General features: G+C 44.4%; 1 protein-coding gene across 11 annotated transcripts in view; it reads right to left on the bottom strand.

Annotated features, from left to right (window-relative positions):
- Positions 1-22,509, bottom strand: part of SH3KBP1 (SH3 domain containing kinase binding protein 1) — a 324,264-nt gene that overhangs the window by 274,574 nt on the left and 27,181 nt on the right. The gene's annotated exons all lie outside the window — the stretch shown is intronic.

Genomic DNA, 22,509 nt, shown 5'->3' with positions numbered 1-22,509 from the left:
CGTACAGAAACCACAAAGCACAGGTCCGTGGTCAGGCACAGTCAGAGTAGCCTACGGGTCTCAGGGCCAGCGGGAGCTTCAGAGAGGAAATCACACAATGGCAGAAGGCCAACAATATCTGCACTCCCGGAAGGAGCGCAGCATCATTTCTCCAAGCGCAGAGAAGGTAGTTAACGGACGCAGGTTTGGTACCTAAGTGCCCCCACTCTTGCCAAGACTAACCATGTGACGTTAACTTCTCTGGGCCTCAGGCATGCAAAATGTGGGTGATAATAAGTGCCACTCTACAGAGAAAATGCCCCTCTCTCAGCCCCAACATGTGTAAGGACAGCTGACACTGAGGGCCCCGGTGGCCAAGCCAACGTCTCAGACTGCTTATGCCTGCACGCACAGCTGCCCTCTCAACAGAGGGCCCCTCAGGCGGCAACACCATTTTTTAAAGATTTTATTTATTTATTTGAGAGAGAGAGAGCGAGCGAGTGCATGAGTAGTGGGAGAATCTCCAGAAGACTCCCTGCTGAGTGGGGGACCCAGACACTGGGGCTCGATCCCAGGACCCCAGGATCGTGACCTGAGTCGAAGGCAGACGCTTAACCAACTGAGCCACCCAGGCGTACCATTTTAAAGCGTTCTCCCAATGTGGGGTGATGTTTTATACTTAGTCATAGGGGGAGGCAACAGATGACACAGATGGGTCTTCTTGTTGACAAAGTACTGGATGCACGTTAGCAGAGCTAAGCAATGCTGAGCGTGTTAACTTACCCATAGATGGATTATGCAATTCATCTACACTTTGGGTCTTGCCTCACAACCCCCTCAACCAATAAACCTCCTGTCCTTTTCCTTCTATATTTGTAGGTCAGTATGAATGAATGAAGGGCAAATGAATAAACAGAAGGGTAGCAAAAATTAGGTGAACCCTCAAGTAGTGAATTAGCAATTTAGGGATTACAGAAATGGAAGAGGAAAAGTTTTACGTGAGCCCTACACGAAGCACACATACAAAAATGAACTCAGAATGGATCACAGACCTCAATCTAAGAGCTAAAACTATAAAATCTTCATAAGAAAGCACAGAATCAAACCTTAGTAATCTTGGCTGAAGATTTCTTCAGTAGGAGACAAAAAAGCATACATGACTTTTGAAGTTTCGGTCCACTGGGGTAGGTTTCCCAGAAAAAGGTTGGTAGGTGAGTGGGCCCCCCCCATCAAATGGGCTTTGCATATCCATTAGGGATGAATTCCCAAAGTGCTTCCAGATCAGAAGACCCTGGCTATCCAGACTGGCATGCTCACCCTGTCCATTCATGTCAGCAAACCCAGACTGTTCATAAGCACCCCAAAGGGAAATTTCCTTGCCTGGATAATTTTTTCATTCCAAAATTAGCTGGCTGACTTTGCTATCATGAATCTGGCCAGGATGAAGTTGAGTTGTAAACCCTTCTCATCACTTATAAACAAAAAGGAGGAGCATAAGAGCATAAACAAAGATTCTTTTCAGATTTCAAATTTCAGATTCTTCCTGGTTCCTGGCCAGTATAAAGGCGGAAACACTTCTATTTTCTTGCCTCGTGCTCTGCTCACCAGCAGTTCAAATGAGTATCACAACAATCAGAATCAGGTCAATAAAAAAAACAACTTTCTTCAAATGACCTAGACAGGGACCTACTGAAGCTCTGCTATTGGAATGGAGCCTACAGCAACCACTGTTTCTGTGCCCGACATTTTCCTGCATTATCTCATTTAATCCTCACAATGTTACGATGTTCATCTTCCCAATTAAAGAACCTGAAGCTCAGCAAAGCAGTTACGATCATTTTCTGAGCCAGCATTCTCCCAAGTGTGATGCGCTTGCTTCAGGGATTAGTTGACACGATGGAAAAAAAAAATTAGAACATCAATTCATTTTATTTTAATTTTAAAAAGAGAAAAATTCAACTCCGCAAATATTCCATTTGCAGAATGACACTGGTTCCTTCATCCAACCTCTAGGGCCAGCAGTCGAGGGTGCTCTGGGGACAGGAAGCAGCCTGAGGGACAGCGGTGCTCCTGGACAAGAATGGCGGCTCGAGCCAGAGCCAGCTTTCAGCTACGTGAGGCCCCTGCAATTCTCTGAGGCCTCCTGATAAAGCCTCTTTATGGCTAGTACCTCTCACTAAATGGATGAAAGGCTGGAAAAGATTTGTGTTAAGAAAGTAAGGGTTGGGGGCACCTGGGTGGCTCAGTCGGTTAAGCGTCTGCCTTCGGCTCAGGTCATGATCCCAGGGTCCTGGGACCGAGGCCGGCATCGGGCTCCCCGCTCGGCGGGGAGCCTGCTTCTCCCTCTCCCTCTGCCTGCCGCTCCCCTTGCTTGTGCTCTCTCCCTCTCTCGCTGTCAAATAAATAAAATCTTTAAAAAAAAAAAAGAAAGAAAGAAAGTAGGGGTTGTAGAGAATACTCAACATGCGACCAAGTAAACAAGGAAATGGCGGAGCTGCCACTCTCTGCTCCTGGTATGAGCTCTGCCAGCTACGTGGGGACAGGCCAACCAGGTCTTACAGGCGGATGACCAAAAACCTAAATCATCAAGACAATTTATAATACAGGTTGTTTTCCACCATTGATACAGGTGTAAATTACCTAATTATAGTATGGAACTATTGGGATTGCAAGATGTTTGAAAGTATGTACCTGAGCTATGAAGACAAACGCCTTCATTTTCTACCAATGTCTAAAGTCATACAATACTCAATCTGATGTGTTCCCCAAGCCCGCTAAACCTCATAACAAATGGTTAGAAGCCTCTTTTGGGTTTTCTCAATCAACTAGTACAGTAGTATATGCACATAAATATATACATGGAAATAATCACTTTTTTAATAATAGGTCTTTTTTTAACTAAGAGAAGGCTTGGTACACGGACTTAGGCTCCCCAAGGAGCCTATTAGCACTTAGAGATAAAAGCTCATAGTCTGTCTGATGGGAACAGGAAATTGTGGGGAGTGGAATGGGGGGGCAGCACACGGGACCTGTCTTGGGGGGTAGAGAGAGCATAGGAAGGCTGCTAAGGAGGAATCCAGTCAATAGTCCACCTAGATACTGAACTTGAATCCTGTGTATTTTGGGGGAGTCAGAACCCCATTAACTTCCAGAATAGTAACCTTGCTTCTTCTTTCCTAAAGAACAAGTCTCACCTTCTCTGTTCTGTATGTGGGCCTTCCCAAAATGAAGCTGGAAAGGGACGGAGAAATCTGCTTCGGGATGGTTACTGGGGAGTAAAGAGCCGCCAGCTACAGTTGCAAAGTGATGAGAAACACACCCTGGTTTTCCTTCAGTCTCTTTCTTCTGTTTGATGAGCCCGAGGACACACCTTAATCGATGCTTACTGTAAGGAAGGCTGGGGATTAGGAATTAGGGGCTCAGGGATAAATAAAGCATAACTACATAATTTCTGCGTCCTCCCAATATCTTATCGACCCAGTCTTTCCAGATTTACACTTGTTTTATCTCCTAGACACTTAAGTCATCACATACGCCCTGTCTGCCTTCTGGCGCCAGCTGGGCCCCGACTGCCTCATATCACCTTCCTGGCCCCTCTGGCCCCGAGTCCTCCCTGGGCCCTGGCCTCAAGGCAATCCTCTGTGGTGGTGGCTTCACATGTGTCTCATGCTCCCAGTGAGCGTCTAAAGGCCCTCTGGGTACAGCTCACCCTTAGTTCTTACTTCTGTTCTCATTCTCCTATGAGCATCCATGACATGTAGTAGGTGCTCAGTAGGCCATGATACACCAACTTCTCCGCTTGCCTTTTATAATGGCAGGTAGTTCTCTGCCCAACCAAGTTGGTACCAAAATGCCAAGCATCAATCACATTTTTGCAAATTGAGTCAGATTCTTCAGTGCACTAAGGGAGCTTGCTATTTAAAGAATCCTGTGGTTAATTCTTTTGTAACATGAATAATCACTTCCTGCTTTACCTTTCCTGTCAAGATGAATTTTTATGTATCAGGTTGCTCTAAGAGGAGGAAGCCTATGTATGGTTTTCCTAAGGGTTCATAAATCATGAAGCTGTGTCTCTCCTACCCCCTTGAAAGGTTCTGTCCTGTGTTGTCTGTAAGCCTTTGGAAAGTTCTGGACTTTGGCTGTCCGCTACAGTATCGCCGGCCATATTTGGCGATTGAGGACCTGAATTGTCACTAGTCTGAACTGAGATGGGCTATAAAATACAAAGCAGGTGGCAAAGACTAATGGGGAGAAAAAGAATGTAAAATATCTCATAAATTTAGATTTACTGCATGTTGAAATGATATTTTACCTATGCTGGGTTAATATATTATTCAAATTAGCTTGTTTCTTTTTACCTTATGGACGTGGCTACTGGGACATTTAAAATTACATACGTGGCCTAGTACTATACTTTCACTGGACAGAGATAATTTAGGATAATACTTGGCAGACAGGAAATCAAGACCTCACATTTCATAAACCCAGTCAAAATATTGACAAGAACCCATGAGAAAGTCTGCGTCCCCAAAACCCATTTCCTTGGCTTCAGGAAGCTGCAGATAGCTGCAGGAATGATAAAATATTACCTAAGATTTTTTGTTAATGGTACCCTTTGGGAAACTACCTGTGGGCATGAGCACAAAATTAAAACACTAAGCTAAATAAAATATATCAGAGGTGTAATTAGGGCAACAGTAAACAAAATCCCATATTTAAAGACACCATAAATTACAAAACTTAAAAATGTCTCCCTGTCAGAAAAATACCCCCCTCCAGCTGCCTGCTCTGCTAAAAGCCAGCCTCCGCACATTTGCTGCATCTGGCCCTGCTGCAAATGCTTAAGCTACAGTTAACCCGTGTGTACGGACAGACAGAGCCGTCTCCTTTAACACGCAAAACGTGTCAACCACCCAGATCTCTGCCTTCACACTTGCTGGAATGTGTCCTCCCCCAAAGATGAAATGGCTGATTTTTAACTGTCGGTTGGCTGAGCCAGCTGCCAAGCACCTTCTCACAGCAAACTTCTCACGGTGGCATTTCAGAGGCCCCACTCTGTGACCCGGCCCCTCCCCACCTCTGTGCACTGAATTTCCTGTCTCCTGGCACCACTTAGCACACCACAAGTTCACAGTGGCTCGGCCCAGGCAGACTGCAAGCTCTGTCTGGCAAGAGCCATTATCTTCTTCAGGTTTCAGGTTTCTACCTCCCTTGCCGAGCATCATGTCCAGCTCACAAATATTTGAATAAACCAAGGAGCATGAAGGAGAATAAAAGTTTTCCAATTAATTTCCTTTATATACAGATGATGCCACAAACCTCTCATTCAGTTTTAAGCTCTAGGAATTTCAGATGGGGGCGCCTGGGTGGCTCAGTTGCTTGAGCGTCTGACTCTGGATTTCAGCTCAGGTCATGATCTTGGGGTCAGGAGACAGAGCCCCACACCAGGGCTCTGCACTCAGCAGGGAGTCTGCTCATTTCTCTCTCCCTCTCCCTTTGCCTTTGCCCCTCCCCCTGCTCTCTCTTTCTCTCAAATAAATAGAACTTTTTTAAAAAAATTAAAAAATAGGGGCACCTGGGTGGCTCAGTCGTTAAGCATCTGCCTTTGGCTCAGGTCATGATCCCAGGGTCCTGGGATCGAGCCTCGCATTGGGCTCCCCGCTCCACGGGAAGCCTGCTTCTCCCTCTCCCTCTGCCCCTCCCCCATTCATGTTCTCACTCTCTCTCTCTCTCTCAAGTAAATAAAATCTTTAAAAATACATAAATAAAAAAATAAAGAATTTCAGATGTATACGCAGCAAAGAAAACCATCAACAAAATGAAAAGGCAACCTATGGAACAGGAGAAAATCTTTACAAATTATATTATCTAATAAGGGGTTAATATCCAAGATATATAAATAATTCATACAACTCAACAGCAAAACAAAAACAAAACAAAACAAACAAAAACCAAGCACACACAATCTGATTAAAAAACGGGCAGAGGCTCCAAATAGACATTTCTCCAAAGAAGACATATAGATGGCCAACAAGTACATAAAAAGGTGCTCAACATCACTCATCATCAGGGAAATGCAAATAAAACGACAACGAGATATCACCTCACGACTGTCAGCATGGCTAAAATCAAAAAGACAAGAAATAACAAATGTTGGTGAGGATGTGGAGAAAAGGGAACCTCATGCACCACTGATGGGAATGGTGCAGCTGCTATGGAAAGCAGTATGAAGGTCCCTCCAAAAATTAAAAATAGGACTACCCAGGTGATCCAGCGATCCCACTCCTGGGCATTTATCTGAAGAAAATGAAAACACTTACAGGAAAAGATATCTGCACCCCTATGTTCACTCTTCCATTATTTACAAGAGACGTGATATGGAAGCAGCCCAAGTGTCCATCAATAGATGAATCGATAAAGAGGATGTGGTACACATACATAATGGCATAATATTCACCCATAAAAAAGAATGGAATATTTCCATTTGCAACAACATGGATGGACCTTGAGGGCATTATGCTAAGTGAAAGAAAGGGCAAGACAAAGAAAGCTAATTATTATATGATCTCACTTATATGTGGACTCAAAAAAAAAAAGCAGAAAGAGAAAAGCTCATAGATCAAGAGAACAGATTGGCCGTTGACAGAGGCAGGGTTTGGCAGAGGTGGGAGGGGGACATGAAATGGGGGAAGGGGGTCAAAAGGTTCAAACTTCCAATTATAAAATAAATAAGTCATGGGGACGTAATGTATAGTATGGTGACCATAGTTAATAATACTTTACTGCATATATCAAAGTTGCTGAGAGTAACTCGTAAAAGTTCTCATCGCAAGAAAAAAATTATTTATGTGTGGTGATGGATGGTAAATAGACTTATTCTGTTGATCATTTTGAAATACATACAAATATCAAATCATTATGTTGTACACCTGAAACTTATATGTCAATTATATCTCAATAAAAAAAGAAAAAGAATCATTTCACTTGTGAATTTTTTTAAAGATTTTATTTATTTATTTGAGAGAGAGAATGAGATAGAGAGAGCATGAGAAGGGGGAGGGTCAGAGGGAGACGCAGACTCCCCGCTGAGCAGGGAGCCGGATGCGGGACTCGATCCTGGGACTTCAGGATCATGACCTGAGCCGAAGGCAGTTGCTTAACCAACTGAGCCACCCAGGTGCCCCTTCACTTGTGAATTTTAAGGAATAATTTTTTGTTTTGTTCCAGTTTTCTGATTGAAGAAAGCATACAAAGTCAAGAAGTAATTGTTTGCCAAAAAAGATTTCACCGAGAAAGATCATGATTCCTGATCGTTAGAGATAGAGAGAACATTAATTACCATCTTGTCAAATCCTTTTCTTAATTTTACAGATGAGGAACTGAGGCCTGGAAGTTTCCATGACTGAGGCATAGAGAGGATGAGAGCTAAACCATGGCAGCGTCAAGGCTGGGACTAAACTCTTCCACATCATGGTCCCGGTGAGAGAGGAGAAGATACGGAGTGAAAAGGAGGAGAACTGAGACCAGAGACATACAGCCGTCCAAGGCAACAGGGGTGTTTTTCCCTTTCATATGCAGCAAAGTTCCCAGAATACCCAGAAAAAATGACACCGGTCAAGAACATATAAGAACCTATGTTCAAATCTAATGAAATGGAAAAGAGATCGGTGCTTGCCTAGGCCAGGGAGTGACCGCAGATGAATATAAGCTCTTACTGGGGTGACGGAAATGTTCTAAAATTAAATTGTGGTGACGGTTTCACAATGCTGTAAATTTACTATAATCATCGAACTGTACACTTAAAATGGGTAGAATTTTATACCTCAATATAGCTTTTAAAAATAAAAAGACTACGGGTGGTTGACTGCCTTTGTGTCCCAGGGAGAGACCAATCCCCATTCAGAAGGCAAATCCGTTTGGGGGACCCTCCCCTCTCCCATGAGATTCAGTTTGATGGGACTGCCCATGAAAATATCCCACCTCTGCCAGCACAGGACTCAACTAGATCTCACAACAGCAGATGGAGCACATCCCCCAGCAGGGCTCTTAAAAGAGGCAGGGATCTCGGGGGCTGTCTCATTGCCATCTTTTCTCGACCTGAACTTCCAGCTTTTCTTCCATCCTATAAACCAGCCAGTGGCCCTCCAGTAAATCCTCTTCCCTACTACAATGGAGGGTGAGTTGGTTTCTGTTTCTTGCAACCAGAGAACCTTAACAAATACACTTCTACATCATCAACTTTTTGAACAACAGACTCTTCCCTATACGAGTCTGCACAAGGCCCAGTTCTCACCATCCCATACTGTCTTGGTAGTGTCAAGGCTGAGGGTTTGCGGACCTAAACTTCCTGGGTCAGGGCCACTGGCCCTGTGAGGACCTCCAAGTCCAACAAAGCTGACCTCCACACCAGCACATTTTCCTCTGGCATCTTCACAAACACACCACTAAGGAGACCATTCGGGGGCCAATAAAGGGTCATTCCCAAGGCCTGAAACTGTTAGAAACTGAACATGAGCTTCCCCAAGGAAGACAGGCACAGAACACAGACTCCAGTGAACAAGGAGTCACTGGGCCTGAACTCTCTCCCCAGGCACCGTTTGCAGGGATGGCTTCCTGCAGGGTTAAATGACCTCTGCAGGGGCCCAGCAGCAGCTCCCAGAACTGGGCCTCAGCAAGGAGGGGAAAGAGAGCCATCAAGAGAGAAGAGAAAGTAGCAGCCGGCTGTGAGAGAGGGAAGAAGGGCCGCTGCTGACCACCTCCCTTGGCACTAAGGACACTCCTGTGACACTGCTCACTAGGCCGGCCTCCAGGCCCATCTCTCAATGCGCGCCATCTCTAGCCCAAGCATCTTCACAGAACACGTGAGCTGTGGGAGAAAGAACACAGGCCCTAAGCCTGGTAGGCCCGGGAGTGAGTTCCGGCATAGATACATGCTAGCTGTGCGGAAGGGGCCACACACCTCGCTTGAGTTCATTGGCTCTGTGCTTAAAACCAGGAGGTGATATATCCATTGGGTTGCTGCAACAATGAGGGATGATGCATGTAAATTGCACACAGAAGCTGCTCCATAAACCAGAGCCACTAGCCTTACAGGTCTGTGTTGTGCTGCGAAGGGCTCCCCGCACATGTCCTCCCTCTCTGCTCCCTGGAATGGGAGCCCTTAAAGGGCAGATCTAAGCATCTCTTCCCCCTCACGGGGCATCTGGCACATAGTAGGTGCTCAATAAGTGTGGGCAAATGAGTGCATGGCCTGAGAAAGTGTTACTCCAAACCACAGCCTATTACTCAGCACAATGAAATGCCATGACAAATGTGAGCCTAGTTGTTTGACTCTAAGGCTAGAGAAAGTAAAAAACCAGATGACCAGTTAGTCACAAAACAGGTTATGGTCCACTGGTCCAAGCCTCCCAAGCGCCACTGTGATCAGCCTCGACTCCATCCCCACCTCTGCCATCCCCCGCCCCTGACAGCAGGGGTACCCGGGGCCAAGATGAGAATGCAGGGTCGTGGTTGGGTCGCCTGCTCCCTCAACCAGAAGTGCTTCACAAAGGCTGGGGAGCAAGTCCCTCACAGCCTGCATTTGGAAGCGTTGGCCTCACCAGGCCTCACCCAGGAGCCAGAAACAATGAATTATTAAACACTTCCCGACTGAAATTAACCCCTGCAAACGTAGCACAGCTCTGTTAAGAATGAGCCTTCGATAGAGTGGAGAAGAATAACTTGGCCTGAAAAAGAAGGGTTTTTTTTTTAATATTTTTATTTATTCATTTGAGAGAGAGAAACGGAGAGAGCACAAGCAGGGGGAGGGGCAGAGGGAGAAGCAGACTCCCCACTGAGCTGGGAGCCTGACGTGGGACTCGATCCCAGGACCTGGAGATCATGACCTGAGCCGAAGGCAGATGCTCAACCATCTGAGCCACCCAGGTGCCCCCAAAAGATGTTTTTAAGTAAAAAAGAAAGCACAGAGAATGTGTACAGATGACTTTGCAGGTAAAAAAAAAAAAAAAAAAACTAGCAAAGAATCAAGACAATTGATTATGGTTAATAAGCCTATAGAGAGAATGGTTCTTACACAACAGTCATGGAGGAGAAAATAAACTGTACCTTAGAAAACCAGTTTAATAAAAAATTAATTAAGTCAAAAACAGTTTAGCCACTTAAAGAAAACATAACCTTTTTTTTTCAGTAGAAGAAAGAAAGCACATGAATGTTGCTTTACATAAATACTTGACAGTTTTAAGTAACAAAATGGCTTGAGGATAAATAGATATGGCTTCCCCCTCCCCCAACTTTATAATGACAGCCTGGTTCTCAGATTCAAAGGCAAGACCTAAAGACAGGTACCCAATTAGAAGGTGATCCCTTATTTTTCTCATTGAGAAGATCCAAAAGGTTTGGGGCCAACCAAACTTTAAAAAGAAAGCAGAAACTGTCAAATGTCTGCTTATACTATGTGTTAATTTAATTAGAGATTATATAAAATAAAATAATTAGAAAACATTGCTTCTTCCCTGACACCCACTCATGTCATGGACCAATTTTATTCAACAGACACTACGTGGATGGTTAAAACGCTTTGGTTATGGATAAGGTATTGAAAATGTTTGCTTAAACTTCTTTATTAAAAACGAATTCTTGGGCGCCTGGGGGACTCAGGTGTTGGGCATCTGCCTTCGGCTCAGGTCATGATCCCAGGGTCCTGGGATCGAGTCCCGCATCGGGCTCCTTGCTCAGCGGGAAGCCTGCTTCTCCCTCTCCCACTCCCCCTGCTTGTGTTCCTGCTCTCACTGTCTCTTTCTGTCAAATAAATAAATAAAATCTTTAAAAAAAAAAAAAAAAAACAAAAAACGAATTCTTAAGGAGTGCCTGAGTGGCTCAGTCGGTTAAGCGTCTACGTTCAGCTCGAGTTGTGATCCCGGGGTCCTGGGATCGAGTCCCGCATCAGGCTCCCTGCTCAGTGGGGACCCTGTTTCTCCCTCTCCTCCCTGCTCGGACTCTCTCTCGCTATCTCTCTCTCAAATAAATAAATAAATAAAAATCTTTAAAAAAAAGAAAAAGGAATTCTTAGGGTCCTTTGGACAAGATACTTTGTGAGGACTGTAACAGAATACAGCTCTGGCTTTTCTCAAGGATAGTATGGGGGCGGCTGGGGTGGAGTACCGCTCCAGAGGTGGACGTGTGGCATGAAAGAAGAAAGACAAAATTTCTGCTGACTTCAGTGCAGCTAAGCGGAATGAGCTGTAAGAGGCAAGAACGTTAAGAAGAGTAGGGGAAGCAGGTCAAAAGGAGGGAAGTGAACAATTCCACAGAAAAAAAAAAGGGGGTCAGTCAGCCCAGGGCAAGGCCTGAGTCACTACATGGCCTTCTGTTAGTAAGAAATGCACTGTCTGGTAAGGAAGAAAGTAGATAGAGGTGACAGGAAGCCCCAGGAAACCTTTGCTGCCTTCCCCGGCCGACTCCAGGCCCCTCTTCAGGCTTCACTTATACCCCCAGGTGTAATGGTCCCGCTAAAGTGTGAGCCCCAGGAAGGCAGAAGGAAGTGTAACACTGTAGCGTGGGGCCTCCTGAAAGAAAAGTCACATTGCCCAATGTTTCCGCCCTCAAGTACTGAGCTGACTGTTTGGCCCCATCAGGCGTTCAAGCGGCGCTTGTCGCTGAGCAGAGAGAAACCTGCAAGGGTGATTTTTTTTTTAAAGATTTTATTTATTTATTTGACAGAGAGAGACAGCGAGAGCAGAAACACAAGCAGGGGGAGTGGGAGAGGGAGAAGCAGGCTTCCTGCTGAGCAGGGAGCCCGATGTGGGGCTCGATCCCAGGACCCTGGGATCATGACCTGAGCCGAAGGCAGACGCTTAACGACTGAGCCACCCAGGCACCCAAGGGTGATTTTTTTTTTTTTTTTGACAAGAATCCAAGAAGACGGGGTATGAGAGAAACGCACAAGGCTGAAAGCGGAACGGAACCCCACGGCGACGGCTCTTCCAGGCGGTCTGGAATTTCAAACTGTTCGAAGCATAACGACTCTGAGCTCCCCTGCATCCACGCTGGAGAGAACACCTAGAGCACCTGCAACACCAGAACGTGGCCGTTGTTAGCGACAGTGCACTTGGTGGTTTCATGGCGTTTCACGGGTGACAACAGATAACAATGCTGAGTCTGTCAACATTATAACTCATTATATATAATTTATATATATTTATATATAAACTACCCATGGTTTGCAACTCTTTTCAGTTGGCATTTTTAACAGCTTTCAGGGCAAATTGGAGCTAAAATTTGCAACTCGAGTATCTACTTAAAGAACATTTCTTTAATCAACTACATTGTAAATACTTTGTTACAGTATCAGAAAACCCCTTAGTGAGTGCTTATGGACAGAGATTAACATAGTGAGTGCTTATGGACAGAGATTAACATAAAACAGAAGTAAAGTTAAAACTCAACATTTTTTTCCTTTGAAGATTATAATTTAAAGTTGGACAAACAGAATAATACATAAATAAACCGGACTAGGGCTAAAACATTTGAAGCCTTTTCCAAAACTGAAACATGAGGTTAATAAAAAATAAAACTAAAAGGATCAACAGCGCCACATCAAAAGACTTTTAGAAGGATGATCCAAGAAGAGTAGCGTGTAATTTTTTTCCCCAGAAATAATTGCATTTACTTTCCGAATGCCATTTTTCACTAAAAAAATAAGCCGGGTAGCCTTGTAGAAATGGCTGATTCTGAGTCTGGGGCAGGAAAGGTAACAAGCCTGAAACACCTTGTCAAAAACAAGAAACATCTTGTCAAACCAAGGAAGCCATCAAAGACTAATAGAGTCATGTCAAAAGAATTCAGAAGTGAATGAGAAAAGGCTCCCCACTGGCCACAAATGGGACAATATGAGTATCAGTAAAAATAATTGCAATGGATTGAAACATGTCAAACAGGCTTGATGTCCCAAATCGATATATGTTATATGATGTATGTTTCATAGTGAATTTTTTTAAAAAATCAATGATGGCCTTTGGAGAATACTGGGGAACCAATTCACTTTTCTGAGAACTGGTAAATTAAGGGAAAGAATCAAACATTTGTCCTGCCTTTCCCATATAAACTTAGGATAACCAAATAGTTGATGAGAAATTTCTCTTTATAGGAGTATTCTGGCTGACAAGTGAAGAAGGAATGAGAGAATGAGACAATCAACATCTTGCAACCTCTAAGTAATCCAGCACCTGGGCCATGGTCACGAACAGCTGCTAACATTACAAAGAGAGACAACCAGATTTCAAGAGCTTCGTGACCGAAGGACGGGCCACCCCCTGTAAAGCAAGCCTCTGGATTTGCTGCTGGTTTACCAGGAATCCAGGGGTCCAGGAAGATGTCAAATGGCACCCTGAGGTGCAGTCAACAAAATTCAACTCTAGGAAACTCTACATGCAAATGACTTAGCTTCTTCAACCAAAAATAAACAAGCAAATAAATAAATAATGCAACGGAAAGGGAAAAGAGACAGGGCAACCTAGATTGCAAGAGACCCGGGGACAATGAGCCAGTCACAAAGTATGGACCTTCCAGATCCAGATTTGAACAAATGTCTTTTTAAATATTTCAACTATGTGTCGTTGAATATTTGAACTGGAAGTCTGGTGATAAGGAAACATTGTTAGTTGTTGTAGGTGTAAAAATAATACTGGGATTATGGTTTTGAAAAGAGTCCTTATCTTCAAGAAATACATGCTGAAACACTTCCGGATTGTTAAAATGTTCTAAATGTGCAAGGAGAAGAACAATGTTCTACAGTGAACCTAGAAGATGAATAGAAAAATCTTAATGCTGGCGTAACTTGTCCTGGTGTAATCAAGAGTTTCATAAGTGATTCAGCTCACCATGCTATACACAGCAATGCACCTGAAAAGGAAGATGGGGGTTTTTAAAGGCAACAGGATATTAAGTGTGTGTGTGTGTGTGTGTGTGTGTGTGTGTGTGTGTGTGTGTGTGTGTGTTTCGATACCTGAATTTGTTAAGGGCACGAGATAGCTACAAATACTTTTAAATAAAGAACTGATCCAAAAGTATTTTCCCTTTTTAGTACTACAGTTTATTCTTTGTAAATAATTATAAAATACATCTCAAGTAACCAAAATTGTGATTATCTCCCTACAAGAGATGCATTTTAAAAGAAACCCTGAGGCAATTGGGACTTAAACTATATTTACTTTGTAAATATACTATAAACTAAAACTACTTTGTACATTGTACAATGCTTAATCTTAATTCCTTTGTCAAAATATACTTTTAGCTACTACTTTAAAACCATAGTAAGCAACAAGCACAATCAAAAGTGTGTTCTCCACCACATGTCTACAAGCGTGGACCTTGAAAGAAAATAGCAAGGCCACCTCTGGGAACATTGTGAATTTGGATTTCGTTGTTGTTGTTTTGTGTGTGTGTGTGTGTGTGTGTGTGTGTGTGTGTGTGTGTGTGTGTGTGTGTGTGAGGAGCGAGGATACAACTTTATTTCTCCCTGCCATGTTTTACCCTTTTGTTCAGCTTTGAGATAGAATTGACATATAACATTGTGTAAGTTTAAGGTATAGAATGTAATGATTTGATACACTTATATTACAACATGATGACCACAATAAAGTTAGGTAACACATCCTTCCCTTCATACATAATCCCCATTTTGGTGGGTGTATGTCGTAGTAGTGAGAACATTTAAGATCTACTCTCTTAGCCACTTTCAAGAATTCAATACAGTATTAGTAGCGAGAGTCACCCTGATGCCCTTAAACCTATTTATGCTATTACTGGAAATATTGTACTTTTTGACCAACAACTCCCATTTCCCCCACCGCACCCCCCTGACAACCACCCTTCTACTCTCTGTTTCTATGAGGTTGGCTTTTTTAGATTCCATAAAGTGAAATCATGCAGTCTTTGTCTTTCTCTGTCCCACGGAGCTCACTTAGCATAATGCCCTCAAGGTCCATCCATGTTGTCACAAAAGGCAAGATTTCCTTCTTTTTATGGCTGACTAATATTCCACCATATAGACATATCATATTTTCTTTATCTATTCATCCACTGATGGACACGTAAGTCAAACCATGTCTCAGTTATCATGAATAATGCTACAAAGAACATGGGAGTGCACATATCTCTTAGAGATAATGACTTCATTTCCTTCAGCTAAGTACCCAGAAGTGGGATTGCTGGATCATCTAATAATTCTATTTTTAATTTTTTGATGAACCTCCATACTGTTTTCCATAGTGGTTATACCAATTTACATTCTGATTTGGGGTTTCTTGAGATATGTTAAAGAAGGCTGTGGTTTTGGTTGTTCAGGTGTAAAAGTGATATATTGTGATTATGGTTTCTAACAGAGTCCTCATCTTTGAGAACCATGTGCCAAAACATGACAGAAATGTGGTAAATGACCTGCCTAGCCCTCAGCACCCCATTCTCTGAGAGCTGGCCCCTCATTTGGTGGGGGCAAGCCTCACCAGGCACTTCTGTCTACCCATCGCCGGTACTCCCTACACCCTCACTGCTTGGCAGCAGGGCCCTGGCAACACGCAGACCTACTGAATCAGAAGCTACAGTGTAACAGGGTCTCCAGGGGACTGACAGAGTGTCATTTGAGAAGTGCTGGTCTCTACCACATGAGCTCCTCACCCAGATGTCAGAGTCACCTGTGCAGCTTCCTCCTGCCTCTCCCCTCCCAGGCTGGCCCACATCAGAATGGGGGGGTCATGTCCAAGTTGAAGACAGTCCCCCAGGTGACTCTCTATACCTCCACCACTCTCCTAAGCCCCTTTCTAGGAAGGAGGAAAAGTCTGCATGGAACAACAGGGTCAGATACTTGCAGACCCCAGACCTGATGATTTCTGAGGCACCTTTCAGGGCTATGAGCCAATAGGTCTGCAGAAGTACCACCAAGAAGGCAGCAGCAAGCAAGTACACAAGAGGGAAATTCACTTCATTCTCACTTCAGATGAAATAAACCGATCCAGACACTCAACCAGTCCCTCTCCCTGAAAGGAGATGAAATTCCTAGTCCTCATCACAGATCTAACCACACCAGATTGCTACTTTTAGCCCCCACCAGCGTGAAAGCCACAGGAGGGCAGAGAGGACGCTGCTGTGTCCAGCCCTGTCCACCCAGCACTGGCCTAATGTCGGGCCTATAGTAGGCATGTCATAAATATTTGCTGAATGAAAATACACCCTTAATTTCTAGGTGCCGGGTGCCTTTATCCTCACATCACCCCTCATGCTCTTCCAGAATGTGACCCCAGCCATCAACAGGGGGAATCTAATCTCCCTCCAGGGTCCTTGAATTTGGGCAGGCTTGAGAGCGCTTGGACCAGGAGAGTGCAGGGAAGTAATGCTGTGTGACTTCCAAGGCTGGGTGACAAAAGCCTACTATGCAGTTTCCAACCCACTTGCTGGAATACTCTGAGGACTGCCATGCTGTAAGGAAACCAAGTCACACCGAGAGCCCACACACAGGCACTCCAGGTGGCCACTGACTTGCCAACTTGCTGAGTCATCCCGCTTGGCCCAACACAGGAGTGTCAGCGCCTTCAGATGGTCCTAGCCCCCCTGTTGCTGAGTGGCCCCCGGCTTTCAAATCTTCCCAGGAGAGGCCCCGGCCATTGTGGAGCTGAGCCAAGCCATCCTCACCATGCCCTGTCCAAATTCTTGATCCACAAGATCTGGAAGCCTATTAAAATGGCTGTTTGAAGGAGTCGCTGGTGATGCAACAGTAGTAAGCAGCACACACTCCGAGGTGCCTATGGCTACTCCCAATTTATGAAGAATCGGGTTCCCAGAGAGATAAGATAACCTGTCTGAGGGTGGGGAGCTGATAGCCCAGCTGCCAGCCAGTCTGGATTTACAGCCTGGCTTCCTGCCCCTGTTCCTGCTCATATTTTTTCAATCAGTGAAGATTTTCTGAGTCATAAGCTCCAGATACTGTGGCTATACCGAGAAAAAACGTGAAGATACCCAAGTGCACACATGAATACACGTAGTATGCTCAAATATGAAACCAGGCCAAATTAGGCCTGCCCGCCCTTATAAATTCTTAGCTGACACTGCTTCAGACAGAACGGCTCCTTGGTCTGGTAAGTATTTATTGAGAGTCTGGGGGAACAGAGGCACTGGGCTAGATGACAGGAATATGAGTCAGGGGCCCATTATAGGAGAGGAGCCAGGAAAGGATAAAAAGAGAAGGAAAGATATTTCTTTCTCTGACATTAGATAAAAAGAGGATAAAAGGAAATACAAGTGTTCTAATAGCAACGTAAAGACGTAAAGATGAGAGTACACAAGGGAACTAACGCCTTCTCTCACGCAGCACTCAGGACCATCCGTTGGTAAGGGTCAGGTGTGAGAAGAGAATCTGAGAAGCTTAAGAAAACAGTCTAGAATAAGCTCAGTGCAAATGCACTATAGAATTTCCTTTGCATATTTTGTGTGTGTTTTCATTTACAAAAGAAATTTTTTTGTGGTGAGAGTGGATGGGTGAGAGGTGAATGGAAGCGTTGCTGGGCAGCCGTAAGGACCCAGCAGAACAGGCAATGGCCCCTTGATCCATCCTCACCATCTCTCCAGAGCCCACAGTAAGGCCAGAGCTAAGAGTCACATGGGTGCCCCGGAGCTGTGCCCAGGCAGAAGAGAACAGATTCAGAGCTGGTCTCAGCCACCTCCAGTAACTGACCCAGGGAGAGTGGGGAGTGCCTGCCATGTGCCAAGCAGGCAGGATGCAGACTAGAAGCGGGTGATCACAGAGTCAGGGAGACAGTGACAGGGGAAAGGAAAGGCTATGAGGGCTGAGGATCCAGGGGGTGGCAGCACACCCTGCAAGAACATCTGCAGGGCGCTTTGTAGACCCAGACAAAATGGTGGATGGTACAGAAGCTCTAAAGGAAAGGAAGAGACAAAGAAGTGGCCAAGGATGGTGGGGGGAGGATGTCTCCTTCTTCTTCCCCCCACCTGCATCTCTCATCTATACAACATTCCTTTCCAAAATTCTCTTCTCAAAAGACTCTCCAGAACATTGTCACCATGGAATGGAAGACTGTCTATCCACACAAGTCTCCCAGTGTTAGTAGCCTTCAGAGGACCTCAAGGTTAAACCTCTCTTGGAAATGACAGCTATTTCTTCACAACACCTAGAACGTGAAACAAGCTGGATTTACCAGTCCATAAAGAAGATGTGCCTCAGTAAATGTTAACATACCCTTGAGGTCAATAGCTCTAGAATCAATATTTATTGTGTAAATGAATATTGCCTTTGAAAGAAAGAACATATTTGGGGAAAGTTCCCGTTCTTGGTCCTGGACCTCAAAGGCCACCACAATCTGGCACAGGTTTGACATTGACAGCCTCACTTGCATTTATACCCAGCCCCCAACCCCAATTCCAGCTGGACTGTCCTGGTTCCCACTACCCCACACGTTCTTTCCCAGAGGGCACATGGATGTCCTCATCCATGAAATCTGGTTCCTTATTCCTTACATCACAAAATGTCCTCCATCTTCATGTCTTGAGGTCAACTTCAAACCCTGTCTTAGGCCACTCCTCCCACTACATTCTCAGATTTATTAACTTCAGCATTAACTGAACAAATCACTTATAATTATCATATACTGCCTCGTAACATCCTTTGAATTACTGTCTTAGACTGGGAGTTGGTAAACTTTCTCTTAACTTTTTTTTCTCCAGATAGTAAATATTTCAGGCTTTGTGGGCCATACAAACTATTGCAACTACTCAACTCTGGTGTTATAGTGAGAAAGCAGCCATGGCCAATAAAAAATGATCATGGCTGTGTTCCAATAAAACTACTTTTTTATTTAAATTCAATTAGCCAATATACAGTATATCATTAGTTTCAGATGTAATGTTCAATAATTCATCAGTCACATATAACACCCAGTGCTCATCACACCACGTGCCCTCCTCAATGCCCATCACCCAGTAACCCCATCCCCCCACCCACCTTCTCTCCAGCAACCCTCAGTTTGTTTCCAATGTTAAGAGTCTCTCATGGTGTGTCTCCCTCTCTGATGACTTCCCACTCAGTCTTCCCTCCCTTCCCCTATGATCCTCTGCATTGTTTCTTATATTCCAGATATGAGTGAAACCATATAATTGTCTGTCTCTGATTGACTTATTTCACTCAGCATAATATCCTCTAGTTCCAGCCACATCGTTGCAAATGGCAAGATTTCATTTTTGATGGCTGCCTAATATTCCAGTGTGCGTGTGTGTGTGTGTGTGTGTGTGTGTGTGTGTGTGTGTGTGTACCACATCTTCTTTATCCATTCATCTGTCGATGGATATCTCAGCTCTTTCCACAGTTTGGCTATTGTGGACATCGCTGCTATGAACATTGGGGCACAGGTGCCCCTTTGTTTCGCTACGTCTGTATCTTTGGGGTAAGTCTCCAGTAATGCAGTTGCTGGGTCATAGGATAGCTCTATTTTTAACTTTTTGAGGAACCTCCATACTGTTTTCCAGAGTGGTTGCACCAGCTTGCATTCCCACCAACAGTGTAGGAGGGTTCCCCTTTCTCCACATCCTTGCCAACATCTGTTGTTTCCTAACTTGTTAATTTTAGCCATTCTGACTGGTGTGAGGTGGTATCTCACTGTGGTTTTGATTTGTATTTCCCTGATGCCGAGTGATGTGGAACATTTTTTCAAGTGTCTATTGGCCATTTGTATGTCTTCTTTGGAGAAATGTCTGTTCATGTCTTCTACCCATGTCTTGGTTGGATTATTTGTTTTTCGAGTGTTGAGTTTGATAAGTTCTTTATAGATCTTGGATACTAGCCCTTTATCTCCAACAAAACCTTATTTACAAAAATAATCAGCAGGCCACATTTGGCCTATCGGCCACAGTTTGGTAATCTCCATCTTAGACTTGTTTAAGTGTGTATACCGATGGCGCAAACATTAATTTCTAACTAGTATTAACTGAACTGTGTGCCATAAAATGTTTTGTTTTTTTTTTAACTTTCCTGGTCTTCTCTTTTGCCAGATATTTTTCTCCTAATCATTTCCACAGACGGCCTAATCCATTCATCCTAACCAGCTACGTAACAGACTAGCACATTCCACAAGCTAGTTGACATCACGTACGACTTTGGCTCTCTGCAGATAGAAGTGTTCACTTCAGCATTCAGTTTCCCCCATCACATCACAACATCACAGAAGTATGGAGAGAGAAAGGTTTGCACAGGCAAAAGGGAAGCTTTCGGAAAAAAGAGAGGAAATCTATCATTGCTGTTCCCCGCAGAAGCAAACATGAAACAATTAGCCGTAACCAAAATAAAATTAACTTCACAGTGGGTTAGTGACAGTTCCTGTCAGATGCTTCTAGCTTGCTTCTAAATCGACAATTGCAACAGAGAGAAAAGAAAGTAGACATCTTCTGAAGAATTTCAGATATGCAATAAACTATATCACCCCCAAATACCCTGCCTTTGAATATGTTAAAGTAGATCCTACATAAGGAGCTAAAAAGTAATAAAATGACAAATAGGTCACAGAAAGCCTGAGACTTGACTTCTTGCCAATAGTGAACTTTGATGCCAATAAAGTCCCCACTTCCTTTTATCACCTCAAGCAAAGGCAAGAGCACCTAAGTGCAGGCAATGCGGGCAATGCAGATCCTTGTTCCCCAAGTGACCCTCACACATGCTTAGAGATTCAAACAGCTGTACAGGTCCGTTAGGAAAACAGATGCTTCCACCCTCCCCCAAGCTTCCTCTCCCCAGCAGCAACTACTTTTAGCTCCTTTAGTTGATTTGGTCCTTGCTTCCACATCTGAAGAAGACACCACCTTGGCTGTACGCCTTGATGTCTTCATTCTCGGCCACTACGTGCTGCCTTCCCACGTGGAAGCTGAGGTCTGCTCTCCTCACTCACCCTGTGGACACACCTCCCACCCTCCCCTACCGCCCCTAGAGGGGTGGGCCATCATTCCGGATGCATCAGTGTTCACTCTCTTTCAGGGCTGAATTCTTTCCCCCCAAAATTCCTACGGCCCAAACCCAAGTATGTCAGAATTCGACCTTACTTGTAAATAGGCTCACTGTAGATGTCATTGGTTAAGATGAAGTGTTTAGGGTGGGCCTACTCCAGTATGACTAGTGTGCTTCTCAAAAGGAGAAATTGGGACACAGAGACACCATGGAGTGAAACAGGTGCGAAGAGACAAAAAGAAAAGATGGCCATCTCCGAGACAAGGAGAAAAGCCTGGAACACATCCTTCCCTGCAGGACTGCAAGAGAACCCATTTCTGCTGTCGAAGCCCCCCAGTGTGCGGCACTTAGTTCTGGCAGCCCCTGCAAATGGGTGCAGGCGATTAGAGCACTGGGAGGCCACAAACATTACTGAAGGCCTAGCCACAGGGTAGGCAGGTAGGCTCTATTTCTTTTGGTGACTTGTCTCCGCCGCCCCCCCCCCCCGCCCCGAGCTAATACTAGTCTTATTTGTTCCTTTGCTTAGTTTTCATTTTCTTCCTGAAAACTTCATTTAAAAACATTCCACTCTGAACTCTTCCTCTCTTGTCTACATTGCTGCTTGAGAGGTCCAGGTGGGCAGATGGTCTGTTATTTCACCCTCCCTCAGAGTCTTCTGACCTCGGGGAGGGGGGGTGCATGAACATCAGGGGGTACCAACCATGTGGCAAGGGGGGGCTCCACCTTGATACGAGCTCAAGACACAGCACCATCCAGAAGCACGAGGAGTGGCTACAGCTTTGGGAGCAGAGGTGAAACACCACCATAAATGTGGGCTCTCTGAAGACACCTGTGCCAGAGGGGAGCCCCGGGCAGAGGCTACGGGTGGCAGACAAGCATGAAGGCAGATGACAACCAGGGCTGAGGGAGGGAAATCTCTAGAGGAGGTGCTTGATTAAGAGACATTCCTGGGATTAAAAAAAAAGTCTGCATAAACAAATGGCATTCTAGGAAATGTGAGCGCATTTAGTTAAAATGTCCCTATTTAAAGATAACATGACAACTGTCCTCCACACCCATACCCAACTTCCCAAATTCTACCTTTGCAACTGGAGTAAATTTATTTAAAATTAAAAAAAAAGGAGGGGAGGTGCTTTCTAGATAATATCAATCAAAGAAACAAAGGCCAGAAAAAATAAGTCAGATAATCATAGAGCTAAAAGAAAATGATATAGTCCAGATTTCACTGCAAAAAAAATCTAGGATGCAGACTTTACTCCACAGCTTTTCTCAGTCAAGATCAAAAGGTCTCAATGATTTCTTATGTATTGTATCATCACCTTCCATCACATTCCACATAGGTTATGGCAACTCCCAAGAATTCATGCAGTAAAACAAAAATATACAAATAATGAGGATCAGGAAAAATACAGGTAAAAGATCAAGAGGCAGGGAAAGTTAAGACATCCGCCTGTACAGTATATGTCCACCATATAGAGGCTTACTGCTTAGTGGAGGCAATTTGCCTTTTAGTTTCCTGACAACCAAACCAAAAA

The sequence above is a fragment of the Zalophus californianus genome, chromosome X (genome assembly GCF_009762305.2).
Source record: "Zalophus californianus isolate mZalCal1 chromosome X, mZalCal1.pri.v2, whole genome shotgun sequence".
NCBI classification, from domain to species: domain Eukaryota; kingdom Metazoa; phylum Chordata; class Mammalia; order Carnivora; family Otariidae; genus Zalophus; species Zalophus californianus.
This window is presented reverse-complemented; position numbering and strand designations above follow the sequence as displayed.